We start from the raw sequence: 7,581 nt of genomic DNA, 5'->3' as shown, positions 1-7,581 counted from the left end.
TTGGCAGGGACTGCCAATCTTAAAGTGTGTGTGTGGGGGGGGGGGGGAATATGTAAGAAACAGTCATGTAATGTCTCTAAGTTTCATTATCCTGGTAAACTGTGTTCAAATTTAATGTAAAATGCCTGCAGTATTTGTTTGGTCAGTAGATGGCAGCATAGGACCAATTTGCATTGGAGTTTACCATAGAGAAAGTGTATTAGTGACACTGGTTCTTTAAGGCAGCAGCTAAGTGTTGAAGTGACATGCCCCTTATGATGTCACCCTGCCTCAGTGTGAGCAGGAAGAAGGAGGAAGAGAGACTTGAACTGCAGCTGCCGCCATATTGGCAAGATGGAAAACAAGTTCTGTGTTGTGTAAGACGTGTGTGGAGATACTAAAGAACATTCCTGTACAGCCAAGCTGTGTGAACTTCGGTCTAGAGACGGATGGAGTACAAAGAAACTGTGCATTTAGTGAAGCCAAGTTAAAAGGACTGTGTGCAGCAACTAACCTGTGGAGCCGTCATTGGGCTGTGTGGATTGCCCCAAACAGTAAAGAGACTCTCAGTGCTGTCGAGGTACCGGACAATAACTGTAATAATCCTGGATTATATTTAACTGGTTTTCCGGCCTGCTGAGGAGGACTTCTTTGTTGCGGATCCTGCGCTGGTTAAAGGAAAAGGACGACATCGGGCCCCACCGTGCACTTCCACAAACTGTAAGAGGTCCACCTGGACCAAAGGGATAAGGGGGGTGCGCACCCGCTTGAACGTTAGGGTCAGTTAGGTATAGTTTCTGGGACTATTATTTCTTAGTGTCCGCACTGCGAATACGGACACAGCAAAGGTGAAAATTGTTGCAGTGTTTAACTTGTATTGTTTATACTGTTTTGAATATTTTGCTTGTCTTTACCTTTGTAACTGCATTGTTAACCTGCTTTTATTAATTTATAGTAAGTGTTAAGGCTGGCCGCAGGCTAACCTGGATTTGTGGGAGGGGCCGGTACCTGTCTTAAGCAGTCCGGCTCTCCCAGGCAGCACGTCGGCATTCGGACGTCTGCTACTTCCGGGTGTGACGTCATCAGCAAGCGTCCTGCACGAGTCGGATCTCAGAGAAGCCGGGTGTACCTTTCCCTTCAGTCTGCAAGCTGTTCAGATCGTTTTCCAAGATAACTGGTTTGTTTGGGGAGCGTGGCAACGTGGAGGAGGGTAGGAGGGTGTGTAGAGAGGGGGAAGTGTGCCGGAGGATCGCTTCTCCTCACTGCGTTCAGGCACATGCAATTCAAGTTTTGGCACCAGGCGGCAGCATTGTCACATAGTTGGAGCTCATTGCCTGTTCAGCACTCTCAGCATAACCTGTATCTAAGTTCATACAGGGGCTGCGAGTCATCTGGGCTCAGCAGGTTAACCTCTGGCAGTTGGGTCCTGGTGTCATTACTGAGTTGATTACTTACAAGGTTGCTGCTTGTGCACATGTTTGACACTCATCACATACACTACATACATACCATAGACACATAGTTCGCACATCAGGCAGTTATTTAAAAAAAAAAAAAAAAAAAAAAGGGTACAAGTGGATTGTTAAAGTTAAAAAAAAAAAAAAAGTGGGTTGTTCAAATAAAGAAAAAAAAAAGAAAAAAAGAATTTTTGGGGATTAAAAAAAAAAAAAAATAATAATAATTTTTGGGAACCTTTATCCACCAAGCTCCATCCATACACCTCTAGAATAGGTACATCCGCCAATACAGCTACACGCTCGCACGACAGACACACCCCGTTTCATCTCGTAGACTAGTGTCATACGTCATACGGTCTGTTTTCCACAAATCCTATACTTACATACATCACCTACCACGTCTGTAGGTTCGTTAGCCCGCAGTATTCGTTTTTAATTAATCTGCCACGTCACAGATTCACACAAACTCGGGCTCGCTTCATACGTCAGTGGAAACGACTATCATACTCCCTGTCAGCCTCAAAGGCTTTTCGTTCAATCGTTTCACGCTGCTGGGGGGGGAAAGGGGAGGGGCTTAGATTCCGTCATCTTGTCTGTCAGCTTACGGGCAGCAGGTCGTAGGGTTAACAGGTTGTTTTTTTGGGGGGTTTTTTTCTCTTTTTTTTTTTTTTCTTCGTTTTTTTTTTTGTTGTTGTGTTGTTTGCAGTGGTCTACGCCATCTGCAACTTCAGCCAGTGCATGCTCCTGCATGTCTGTGCCACATGTTTTAGGGCACATCCGGTCACGGTCTGCACATTGAAGCCGGCGTGACTGAGCCGGGTGAATGTGGAGGCACTAGACCAGCTGCTGCGGCTTCATCCGGTTCAGCCGTTCCGTACATTCCTGGTGAAAGGGTTTTCACGGGGGTTTCACACTGGGCTCATCACCTTGCCCCAGCAGACTCATGAATGCCCCAACTTGCAGTCGGCTTCTAAACATGCTGGTCTGGTGGATTCACTCTTGGCAGTTGAGCTGGACAAGGGTTTCATCATTGGTCCTTTCCAGTCCCCTCCTTTCTGCACTTGGAGGGTGAGCCCGGTGGGGGTGGTGCAGGGAAAATATTCCAATAAATTTCGTTTGATTTATGATTTGTCTGCTCCACATTCTTCCCACGTTCCAAGTCTCAACTCGTTGATTCCATCCGAGGAATTTTCCTTGAAGTATACTTCCGTAGACCAGGCTATCCAGGTCATTCTTCAGACAGGCATGGGGGCTTGGCTGTCCAAAGCAGATGTCTCTGATGTGTTCAAACTGCTGCCCATTAGCCCATCTCTCTGGCAGTGGCATGGCATCAAATGGAGAGATGCGTACTATTTCGCCACCAAGTTGACGTTTGGTTCCAGGAGCAGCCCCAGTCTGTTTGACAGGTTAGCACAGGCACTGGAATGGATTTTGTTGGAACAGGGTTGCCAGAATGTCATTCACTACCTGGATGATTTTCTGTTGATCGAAGAACCCTCACAGGCGCCTGTTGACTTGCAGGTTCTCTTGCAGGTCTTCAAGGAGTTAAACATTCCAGTGGCCGAACACAAAACAGAAGGGCCTGCGCAGGTTGTCACGTTCTTGGGGATCTCTCTGGATTCACGCGCCATGTCAGCCAGTCTGCCACAAGACAAACTCGACAGAATCAAATCAGGTGTCCGTTCCTTGCTCATGTCTCAGGTTTGCACCAAGAGAGAATTGCAGTCTCTGTTGGGCATGTTAAACTTTGCCATGAGGATCATTCCTCAGGGTAGATCATTCATTTCAAGATTGCTAGTCTTATTACAACAGACCAGTGATTTGGACGCATCAGTGCATCTTAATGCGAACGCCCGAGCAGATCTGTTCATGTGGGACAGATTACTCAGCGGGTGGAACAGCATTTCCATGTTTATTCCGAGGGCCACTTCTGATTCTCCACACGTATTTTCAGACGCGGCTGTCTCGGTAGGTTTCGCGGCCATATTTGGCTCACATTGGTTCGCCGGCTCATGGCCCACACACGTGCTACAGTTGCCGGGGTTTTCTCAGACGTCGGCATTGTTCGAGATCTATCCTATCGTAGCAGCTGCTATAGTCTGGGGGCATAGGTGGTCGGGTCACACGGTGGTTTTCCACACTGACAACATGGCGACCGCAGAGATCATTAACAAGGGCAGATCTAAATCGTTACTCATCATGTCTTTCATGCGTAGATTGACCTGGATAGCTCTGGAACAGGGGTTTCATTTTCATGCCCTGTTTTTGGACGGGGTCAGCAACGTTGCAGCTGATGCTTTTATCTCGTTTTGATTTTCTCGCTTTTCTTACAGAACCCAGAAGCAGACTCAGTGGGTACCCCGGTACCGGACTGCCGGCTGCTGGTCTTGGATTAGACTCTCTGATGGTGGTCGCCAGTTCACTCATTACCAAGTCTTTGTCGGCCAGTACGTTGCGGTCGTACCGCCGAGCGTGGGTGGTTTTTTCGAACTTTCAGTTGGCATATCCTAGAGGTGACACAGGTCAGGTCAAGTATATGGTGGCTTTCGTGTCTTATTGTCATTCGGTATTGGCTTTATCCTACAACACCATTAGGCTATATTTGGCTGGGGTGCAGCATTTTTTGGCACTTCAAGAGCCAGACAGACCCTCTATATTTTCAGCTCACCCAATCAAGGCCATCCTCAGAGGCATTCAAAAAAAGCCAGGTCACGGTCAAGTCGGTCCGTCGACCTATTACGGGGGACACGTTTCGTAGCCTGTCGGAAGTTCTCACATTGTCACCATTCGGAGTCCTTCCCAGCCTGGTGATCAAGGCGGCGATGTACTTGCCGTTTTACGGGTTTTTAAGACCAGGTGAAGTGACACAGGCCAGACAAGGGGCGGTGGCTCTCCGCAAGGGAGATTTAGTCAGGATGGGCAGTAACTTTCATTTGCAGTTGCCTCACAACAAAACAAGGCAGGTAGGTCCCGGCCATGTAGTTAAGTTCTTCCAGACCACAAACGCATGGTGTCCAGTGACAGTCTTGGACAACCTCTTGCTGGCCCTTAGTCTTCACTGCCCCACCGACCCATTACTTCCATTCCCTGTTGGTCCACTGACGTCCAGCCAGTTCATCAAACATATTTGCATCCTGTTGACCAGTGTAGGATTGAATCCGGCTCAATTCTCGGGGCATTCTTTCCGCATCGGTGTGGCATCCGCAGCGTCCAAGCATGGAGTCCCTGTGCATATCATCAAACACTTGGGGCGCTGGCGCTCGGGGTGCTTTGTACGGTATATCCCGGAGCCACAAGCGGAGCTGGTCCAAGCATTCAGTACATTGGCAGAGTAGCACCTCAGGCCAATCCTTCCCTCACTGGTGGGTTTTGCCCCCTTTTTCAGGCATACCGACCTAGTGAGGCCAAGGCACACCTCAGGCCAATTAGGTAGGGGGGTGGTGGTTGGGCATCTTCCACTCGTTTAGGTCCTGACCACAAGTGTTAAGGCTGGCCGCAGGCTAGCCTGGATTTGTGGGAGGGGCCGGTACCTGTCTTAAGCAGTCCGGCTCTCCCAGGCAGCACGTCGGCATTCGGACGTCCCCTGCCCACCCATTCCCATTCTTCATTCAGTCATGCAACCATCACATTCAGGGTATGCCCCCTTTTTCAGGCATACCGACCTAGTGAGGCTAAGGCACACCTCAGGCCAATTAGGTAGGGGGGTGGTGGTTGGGCATCTTCCACTCGTTTAGGTCCTGACCACAAATGCAATTTTCTTAATCTTGACTTCTGCGTACGCACTCTTTTCTGGTTGCGGAGTCAAACCACCTGCCTTGCTCTCGGTTCACATGATGACCGGAGTGACGTCACCACAGGTCCTGTTCCTCCACACAGCTAAGATGAAGACAGAAGGAGATGCCGACTGCGCGATCAATTGGATTAAGGTGAGTTAAATTATTATTATTTTTTAACCCCTCCACCGCTATTTTACTTAGCATTCTGTATTCAGAATGCTATTATTTTCCCTTATAACCATGTTATAAGGGAAAATAATAATGATCGGGTCTCCATCCTCTCAACCTTGATGTTACTGTGGCTATGAACTTCTAATTGTGACAGATCTATGCAAATCATGTATCGGACCTATTTTTGATGTCACCTCACTCTACACCTCAATAGACCATCAGAAAGGACTAGCTGCAGTCTCCTTGATGTTGGAGAAATCTTCACTCACTCACTATTCCCAACAGTTTATTATATCTTTGTTGGAAATTGTGTTGAGGTATAATTACTTCCTATTTCAAGACTCTTACTACATTCAACAGGGGCGTACATAGAATTCATTGGGCCCCATAGCAGGAATCTGAATTGGGCCCCCATGGTCCTTTCCAAGCCCCGCTGACTACCCATCTCTGGTCCCTCCGACCTTCTCAACCTTCTACCCCAGGCCCTCCCCTCCCTCACCCATGAACTGTAGGTACATTGGTGCTACTTTACTACTGTTTTTGATAACCTGGGGGTTGCTTATGAAACAACATGTACACAAGGGGTGACATTAGTAGGTATAATGTACTATATAGCATTACCGTCCAAGCCCACGTTCACATTACTGTTAGTTTTCCGTTCTTCTGATCAGTCAGAAGATTAAAAAAAGCAATAAAACGTATTCTGTATTTTAACCGCTTCACGTCCGCCCATAGGATATAAACGTCCTATGGGTGGACGTCTATTTCTGAACGGACGTTCCAGAACGTCCGTTCAGAAAGTGCAGCTGCACGCTAATCGTGCAGCTGCTGATCGGGTTGCCCGCTGTCAGTGACAGCAGGACAACCCTAAGACAAGGCAGGGACAGTGCCCAGGTGTCCCTGCCTTCTAGATCGCTGCAGACACAGCGCTCATCGAGCGCTGTGTCTGCAGAGAAGGAAGCGCTGTGCGCTTCCTGTTCCGGCCCGGCGGTCATGTGACCGCCGTGACCGGAGAGTGCAGGGGCTGTGTGAGGAATCTCAGAGACCTCGATCAGCCCTGCTGTGAGGCTGTACAGCGCTGGATTGCTGCTGTACAGCCTCTATAGGGGTGCATTTGTCCTGTAACTGGGGCTACTATGTCAGCCCCAGTTACAGGAGAAATCAAGTGTGTAAAAAAAAAAAAAAGTGAAGCAAATGTCCCCCAGAGGTCTTGTATGACCTTATGGGGGACGAAAAGTGTAAAATAAAAAAAAGAAAAAAAAGTTTCACATGTAAAAAAAAAAAAGTCCCCAAGTAAGAATGAAAAAAAAAAGTTAAAAATAGAAAAAATAAAAAAAAGTATACATATTAGGTATTGCCGCGTCCGTAAAAACCAGCTCTATAAAAATATCACATGACCTAACCCCTCGGGTAAATACCGTAAAAAAAAAAAAAAAAAAAACTGTGTCAAAACAAGCAATTTTTGTCACCTTGCATCACAAAAGGTGCAACACCAAGTGATCAAAAACGCGTATGTCCCACAAAATAGTACCAATAAAACCGTCACCTCATCCCGCAAAAAATGAGCCCCTACATAAGAAAATCTCTCAAAAAATAAAAAAACTATAGCTCTCAGAACATGGACACATTAAAACATAATTTTTTTGTTTCAAAAATGCTATTATTGTGTAAAACTTTAATAAATGAGAAAAAGTATACATATTAGGTATCGCCACGTCCGTAACGATATAACTATAAAAATGTCACTTGACTGAACCGCTCAGGTGAACGCTGTAAAAATAAATAAATAAAAACTGTGCTAAAACAACCAATTTTTTGGTCACCTTGCCCCATAAAGTGTTATAATGAATGATCAAAAAATCATATGTACCCAAAAATAGTACTAATAAAACTGGCACCTTATCCCCTAGTTTCCAAAATGGGGTCACTTCTTGGGAGTTTCTACTGTAAGGGTGCATCAGGGGGCTTCAAATGGGACATGGCATCTAAAAACCATGTGGAGTTCCTTTTCTTCTGCGCCCTGCCGTGTGTCCATACAGCAGTTTATGACCACATGTGGGGTGTTTCTGTAAACCGCAGAATCTGGGTAATAAATATTGAGTTTTGTTTGGCTGTTAACCATCGATGTGTTAAAGAAAAAAATTGATTAAAATGGAAAATCTGCCAAAAAAGTGAAATTTAAAAATTTGATCTCCATT

Source organism: Bufo bufo, chromosome 5, assembly GCF_905171765.1.
Source record: "Bufo bufo chromosome 5, aBufBuf1.1, whole genome shotgun sequence".
In the NCBI taxonomy this organism is placed as follows: Eukaryota; Metazoa; Chordata; class Amphibia; order Anura; family Bufonidae; genus Bufo; species Bufo bufo.
Note: the sequence above shows the minus strand (reverse complement) of the source record.